This window comes from Martes martes (assembly GCF_963455335.1).
Source record: "Martes martes genome assembly, chromosome: 9".
Taxonomy (NCBI): Eukaryota; Metazoa; Chordata; class Mammalia; order Carnivora; family Mustelidae; genus Martes; species Martes martes.
Window position 1 is genome coordinate 88,022,989 of NC_137896.1, and position 8,305 is coordinate 88,031,293.

An 8,305-nucleotide genomic window follows, 5' to 3' on the forward strand; every position below is an offset into this window, starting at 1 on the left:
ACCCCGAGGTCGTTTTCTTAAGCATGCGTGCCTCATCGGCTTCCCCCACCCTGTATTCATGCCGCTGGTTTGGCCCCTCAGGACACACCTTATGCTCACTCCTCCACTGTGAGCCCACACATGCCCCGACTCTTCTTTACGTTCAACTGTCACTCCACCCAGCCTCCCAGGTACACATCCCAGCCTGCCACTGCCGAGGAGCCCCCCCAGGCTCACCCTGAGCCCCGGGGCCACCTAAAAGCCAGAGAAGGGGCAGCTGCAGGGAGCTGTTCTTCCTCAGGCTACCTCAGAGCCTGAGGAAGGGACTGTTAGTCCTTTTGTTCAGCTCTTTCCCCGCCACCTCACAGGAGGAAACAGAGGAGGCCATGCTTGGCCTGACAGCTTCTATACCAGCATCCCAGGCTCACAAGGCAGCCATCTCTCCTGAGCCAGGAGACGCCCAGGCCTCCTGCAAGCTGCACACGGGGGCCCTTCCTGTGCCTCTTCTCACCAGGAGAAACCCCCAAGAGATAGCAGCTCTTTGAGTATTCCAGCTGTCTAGCTGTGGGAACCTGGACAAGTTACTTAGCACTCTGGACGTCAGTCTCCTCACCTGTGAAAAGGGAAAAATGGGGCCTGAGATAGAGATGAAGATGCATAAAGACTATCTCTTCTTGTTTGACTATTATTGACCCAGTGCAGAGCCCTGATTCGCAAGCTCCCTACACATCCCTGGGTCCCTTTGGAAAGTTCTGGATGTTACGAACTCTCACCCCCATGAAGGCACATCACACAAACTTTATAAATACAGCATTAGGGACATCAAGACCCCCACAGCCTGCCATGGAATTCAGGTTAGAAACTTGCTCCACTCATGCAGTCTGGGGTTGAGCTCAGGGCTCAGGGCTCAATCTGAGGCCAGCGATCCTGGTCACTCGGCCTGCAACTCAGGACTTTTTCTGTGCCTCTGATCGTCTACTCTGGGAGAAGCGGCCTCTGTCTGTGCAAGCCAGAAAGGAGATCCCAGGTGGCTTTGATCCTTAATCTAGCCTGGGCCTGGAGACAGCCAAACCAGGGGAGGTCAGTGGGGTGTGCAGCTCCCCCTCCCGCACACCCTCCCCCCAGCAGGCATCTTGGCACAGGCAGCTCCAGGCGGTGTGGATGTCCTCAGAGGGACATGGTCCCATGCGAGGCTCCTCACCTCCTTGCCTCTCTTGCCAAAGCCAAATCTCCTGTCCGTTTTTACATCAGAAGTTCTGTATGCCTAAAATACAACAACCCTATCGAAATAGCGCATACGAAGATACAGACTTCTAGTACAGAAAACATTTTATAAGCAGACACTATTGTAACTGCCTGTATCACCGGGGTCAAGAAAGAATACTCTTGCTTCGTGACTGTCCGGGCAGAGCTCTTGGGTGACTCAAAGCTTCCTGCCCCGGGTGGACCGCACATGTGTGTGAGTGGAACGGTGACCACCTGTTTCACCCTGGCCATTAGGCTCTATTACACAGCAAATGTGAAAGGGGCTGGCAAATGCGATTAAAGCTCTAGATCCACTAAATTTACATTAATCCAAAGATGACCCTGATGTAATCAGAGGTTGGAGGTCAGGGACAGGAGAAATGGCTGAGACGCCATTCTGTGGCCTCAGACAAGCCAGCCGCCGTGTGGTCAGGGGGCCACGCAGCAGGAGTAGCAGGTGGCCTTCAGGAACTGAGGCCTCCGTTCCAGAGCTTCGAGGATCAGAATTCTGCCAACAACCCTTGGGTTCTCGCCCAAGCTCCAGGTGAAAATGCAGCCTCATGAGACCCCGGGTACAGAATCGGCTGCATGGGGCCCGGGCTCCTGACCCATGGAAACTGTCAGACTCTGACATCTGTCTCTAAGGCCCACATGCAGAGCTGCTCCAGGGTAATCCCCGGATGAAGTGGCCCGTCGGCTCGAGGAGCTTCTGCCAATCCATTTTCCGGATTGCTTCACCATCTCACGTTGCCCTCACCGTGTGCAAGAATTCCCATTGTTCCGCTTTCTCACCGGCACCCCTGCCCCTCTAGTACATCCCTTCACCAGGCACCAGAGGTCCTCCAGTAGGGAAGGGCAAGCACTCTGCCAGCCCCGAGACACCTCTTGCTGGAGTTAGCCCCTCTCCAAGGAGGCTCTGCTTTGCATCTCCTTTAAACCTGCTCAGTCATATGCAATACCTGCTGTTTTGTGGATGAAAAATGGAGGCAGAGATACACTAAGTTCTTTGCTCAGTAGAATTGGGCTTAAGGTCACATCAGACACCAAAGTTATTTGTGTGACAAGAGAATTTGGGGCCTTCTGAGTAGACATCAGGCCCTGACCTAGTACTTGAGGGTGGCAAGGATTGGGGTGACTTGAAGAAGAAGCCAGGGCTGGTGCTCTTCCAGACAGGCCATCTACATAGGACCATGTGAAAAAAAAAAATGGAACTTCTTCTTACAGGAAGCCTTCCCCAATTTACTCTATCTGAGAAACTGAAACATCAGACTGGAAGACCCATCGCCAAGGAGCCCCTGGGGCTGTCGCCCTAGAGAGAGGGCAATTCCACAATGCCCCCCTCCCCCCACTGCTGACATCTCCAGGACAACCTTGCTTTGCTCTTCCAATGGCTTGGGGTTCAGGTCTTCCTCAGAGTCCATGACACAAACTGGCATCCTCCCCATGAATTCCCCTTTGTGCTAAAGCTACTTCTGTTTAGTCTCTTGATGCAGTAGAAAGAATCTGAACTGAGCTAACGGCGGTGCAGGGAAGAATCCTAGAATCCAGCACTTCGTTTCCAGGTGGGAGAACAGAAGCCCAGAGAAGGGAGGCTGGTGGTCGTGCAACTCTCACAGGTGGAGGGAGATCGAGCTTGGGCCAGACCTCAGCCCCAGGCTTCCCATGCACAGTCCGACACACACACACACACACACACACAGTGTGGACTCTGGGAATCGCAGCGGGGCTCCCCACCCCTGCCCACCCCACCCCCAGCAGCAGGCGGCTCGAGCTGGGAGTCGGGTCAGGCAGAGGAGAGGAACGCGGTGTCGGGGGAGATCTGGGGAGGAGGCGGGTGAGAGTCAACTGCAGCAGGGAGTACAGATTTATACTTGGAAGTCAGCATTGCTTTCTCAAACTAACTCCTGCCCAAACTGGCATATGGAGTTATTCACAAGTTAGGGAACTTCATCGAGACTTGAACGATGAACTTAAAAAAGAAGAGGCGTCTGGCTTATGACGGACACAGGTGTGTAGGTTGGGCCTCGGGTCTGCACAGCACGTTCAGCCTCTGTGGGTGTGAACACCTTGGCAGGTGTCACTAGGTGACAGCCTCACAAAAAGGGTTGATGCATCTTCCCACCACCAAGCATGGGGGACACAGCAGAAGGGCAGGTTAGAACCTGAGGATGATTTCTATGTTTGCTAAGGCCAGAAGATATCCCAGTTTTTTGTTTTTTCGGTTTTGTGGGGGGTTTTGTTGTTGTTGTTGTTGTAACAGGAACGTGGCTTCATGGACTTTGCTTGGGTAGGGCCTGGTGGTCTTGAAGTCTGGTTGGGATGGGTGGTGGTGATGGATTGGGTTGGGTGCCTCCTCTCTACCCCCGCTCCAGGGCCACCCATCAGAGGTCCTTCCCCAAGAATGAACCCGGGACACAGGTCGGGCCAGAATCCTAGCAGAGGGTTGCCATGTGAGTACCGCAGTACCGGGTCAGGGCGAAACCTTCTTGCTGCACACCCTCAGGGGGTTCCAGTCACAGTGTGTTCTATGGCATACTCGGCTCAGAGGGGATCCAAGCCTGTGTCCCAGAGGAGGAAGCGGTGGGAAGGAAGGGCTTACCAAAACGTCAAGTCTGCACCAGGGAGGGCCCAAAGGGCTGGAATGAGTGTCTTCTGGGACGCCAGGGTCCCCGGGGTGGGAGTGGGGGTGGGCAGAGCAATCTCTTCTGGGACAAGAGAGGTCACGTAAGAGTTGAGGCACCGAGCCCACGTCCCTGCCTGCTGTTTGGTCCCCCGGGCTGCTATGCCGTGCTCAGCCTTCCAGAGCCTTGACCAGGCTGGCTGGGCCCAAAGACTCTGAGGCAAGCCCGGTTTGTTTTTCCTGTAGCCCCCAGCACAGACACACAGTCATTCTCCAGCTCTCTCACTTCCCCTCTAAGGCACGTCGAAGCCTCGCGGGCTGGCTCTGACCCAGTGCTGTCTCTGGCCTCACCTGCTTACCTCACACTGCTGGCCCCGAGGCCCTGCTTTCCCCCGCCCCGTTCCCGGCTCCTGGGCCCCAGCCACCCCGGTCAGCCAGGCCCAGCCAAGACCAGGCTGTTTTGGAAAAGTGCTGGGAGGCGGCAGAATGTGCGGTCTGTGAGTTCCCTCCAAACCGGCGCCCCGATCCCTGGACAAACAGCGGTCATGTTGGCCTGTCCACAGCAGCCCGCCTTCTTCTTCCAGGCCAGGAGATCCCAGGGGGGGGGGTGCAGGAGGCCATGTGGGGGACCTCAGTGACCCGCTGGGCCCACGGGGGAGAGGCACAGACTGACCGGGCGATGACAGGCCAGCTACCCGCCTGGTGGGGCCCTCCCACCTCGTGGCTGGGCGGTCAGACCGAGGGCAGCCCGAGGCCCACGCTTCCTTCACTTCCGCTGCCACACGGGACCCTCCCCCGGGAGACGTGGAATGGCCACTTTGAAAAACCACGACCTTTTGCTGGCGTGGCTCCTAGTGGAAGCTGGGGGTGTTCGCTGAGGGAGCCCTGCGAGGCCACAGGCCGGGTGATTCCCGGACGGGGACTACCCTGCCCTCTGCTTCTGTGTGGCCATGGGAGGGTCGTTGCCTCTCGAAAACTCTGCTTTAGCTCATGGAAAACAGGAGACTGTCCCTTGCTCTCTCCCTCCCCAGGTGGAGGTTAGGACTGGGGAGGGCAGACGTCAGCCCTGCAGGGAAAGGTGAGGGAAGCAGCAGGACAGACTGACGGACTGACGAGTGCGGGGGACAGGGCTTGCTGGGAGCCCTGTCTTGGCGGCGTGGTTCAGGAGATGTTGGTGACCCTCTTCGGGGGTGGCCAGGCTCTGTGCCCAGATGGCCAGGTGGGGAGGGGCCCTGCACCCCTGTCTGGGCCTGAGGACTCTGAACTGAAGCTGAGTCTCACTAACTAATGGGAACCAAAAAACCCCAAACAAACAAATAAACAACACCCAGAGCCACACAACACACACAAAAAAGCCTTTCTCAGGCCAACTGGGAGGCAGTGGGTTCCTCCCCAGACAGTGGGGAGGGGACTGGGCACTGCCAAAGACAGGACCAACCAGGGCACTGTGAGGCCCTCTCTCCCCACCCCTGGCGCCTTGGTCCTGGAGACCACCCCAGATGTTCCTTGTCCCTGCCCTGGACGTCCTGCCCTTCCCTGGCCTCACCTCTGGCCTCTGTGAACCAGGTTGCAGATCACCTTTTCACAGAGTGGGATAAACAGGAATGAGGACATGATTTCAGTCATCAAATGGGATTGGGGAGCCCCAAGACCTGTGTCAACGCCATGAAGCCCCTGAATGCACCCATCCTTGGGCTCAAGGTCCTGGCAAGTCCTGCAGTGAAGGAAGCTGCCCAGCTCTACTTAACACTTCCCCTAAACTTATTTGATCAGGGAACACATTTGCTCCTATAACACCCATGTAATAGGCTTTGAGAAGTGCCTCGTAGGGCACGAGGCCAGAAGTCAGGAGAACTGAACTCTGCTCTCCTACTTGTCCCCTGGCCATGGACATCAGTGTCCCCGCTCAAGAAAACAGGATGGACTCTGAGGACAGGCCCTCAGCACTGGGTTGCCTCATCCAGTACTAAGCTGCCTGGCCTGGCTGCACAGGCCACACTCGGCCAGTGGAGCCGGTTCCCAGCTGCCCCAACATACAACAGCCCTCGGGAACCAGTGGTCAGACAGTTACACCCCCCACCCCAACCCAGGGGAACCTACTACTCGCAGGGCATTGCCATGGACTTCTCTGCGCCTACACACAAGGAATGGTGGGCGTGTCCCCCAGGACAAACCTTGTGAGGAAAAATTTCCCGCCTGACAGTTGGGCATCTTGGAAGGGAATGTGTGGGTGGCCAGGAGATGATGATGGTGATATGGAGAAGACAGAGACCAGACAGCCAAACAAGGGTGAGTCCCCACGGTTTATTATGGAAGCCTATAAAAGAGCCAGGTTGAGTATTTCCAAAATCACAAAATGCACAACATTCATTTTTTTTTAATATGCAACATGGAATATTATATACAGATTAAAACCACATGACAGCAAAAACACTCACACGGCACCAGTTTCATATCAAAACAAAACACACAAGTGCTTCTTCAATATTAAAACAACTGTGATAAAAACATATTAATATTTTGAGCCATGTTTACAATAGAGAAAAAAATTCATATTTTACTAAATAACAAATATTTAACAGCAAAAACTTTATACTAAATATCTATTTTGAATTATAACAAAAATAGTACTTATAATAGTTTATAAAGACAGACACAAAATTATAACATTTATGAAAAAAAAGTTTTGTGTATAAAATAATATTATAGTGACCTGGGCAGGGTCAGGATGGTGCCCAGGTCACAAACACCAGCGCCCAACATCGAAAGTGCTTCAATCTGCAAGCCCGTGGCAGGAAGAGTGTTGTGGGGTTTTGTCTTTTTAAGGTCAAGTTACAAGAGTTAGGAATGGTACGTGAGGAAACGTCACCCATCTAGCACTACCTGTACAGACCTGCACACAGACACACAGGCACGGGTGGACAGAGACGGCCACATTTCAACACTGGAACCCTCCTGTCAGCCAGTCAAGAGTCAAGAGCGTCTTTCAGTCCTCTTCTTGTTGCCTTTGAGACCCAGCAGGGCAAATAATCCTTCCTTCCTCCTCACAGGGACCCCCTCAGCCTTTCCCTCGGCCCCTCCCAGGCTAGTCACCCCAACAGAAGGTGCCTCCCAGAACCCGCCATCTCCCACCCCACCCCAACCCCCTCGCCAGGGCCAGGCCTGGTGGGCTTCCTGTCTGGAGTAGCACTTACTGCCTTCTTAGAAAGCCAGTCAAAAAAAATGCCTGATTCAGCTGGGGACAGCTTGGAGCGTGAACCTTCCAGACACTGGGCTTTTCTTCTGGGTAACCAATTCCGGGGCACCGTGCAGCTCTTTTGCAAGCTTTGATGAGTCTTTACATGTATTTGCCTGTTTTTTCAGAAAGTGTGTTGTTGGGGGGGGGGGTGTGGTGTGTAGGGGTGGACTGAGGGATTTTGCTGATTTTTTTTAAAAAATGTCTTTTTGCCAGTGATGTATGTTCTGCACGGATTCTTTAGTGGTGGAAAAGTAGGGACCAAACGAAACCCTTGAGAACAGGGGTCACAGAGCTGTTGCCGGGCACAAGCCCATTCCCCTAACGCTGATCACCAGGGTGTGTGAGTGGGGGTGGGGGAGGCCTGCAGCCCTCCCACTGAGCACCATGGAGGGGGCCACACAGCTGCCCACGGTGGTCACTGCTATGGAGAAGGACTGGAGAGACTGGTCTCCTGCACTCTTTGTGTGTTTTTGATTTTCTCACAAAGAGGATTCGTTGCTTTTATAACATCAAAAGTCAAAAGAGAAACACAGAAAGTAAAGAAAAATCCGAAAACAGACAAAATCACTTAGAGACTCACCAAAGACCCCAGATCATCCCAGGAGGCATCCCAAATTGCCAACACTCAAAATGCCAGTGGCAGGAGCTACTCCTCTTTCCCCCACTCATCCCCTGACCAGCCAGTTTTCCACCAAATCACTTCTGACAAATCGCACATTCCCTCCTCCTCGGCTCTGCAGCACGCCCAAGGCGGCTGCCTCAAGACCACAGCAGAGGACCCGAGTCAGCACGTCCAAAGGGCTGCCTCCTATGCTCACCTCCCTTTGCTCTCATCTTGTCCCCACACCCCTGAGCTGGGCTAAGCAGACAGTGGCATAAAGGTGAGAAGGACTTCAAGGACATCTTTCCAAGGGCAAAGGGCCAAGGGTGAAGGTCAAGGGAGGGAAGACAGAAGCCCTTGCTCCCTGTCAGAAGAAAGAACCCGTATACTTCCCCATGCTCACTAGCAGGAGTGGGGGGCACCGGGGTGAACCGTGGCCAAGCAGGAGCTTATGGCAGTCTCCAAATCCTCCTATGTTCAGGGCTTTTGACCGAGCAGGGAGGGAAGCAGTGGGCCATTTCCCCATCTCCACCAGGGGCAAAGGCAGAGGCACTGGACTTCACCCAGGGAGTGAGGCTCTGAGGTTGAACCCACAGAAGGTCTGGAGCCTAGGGGCAGGGAG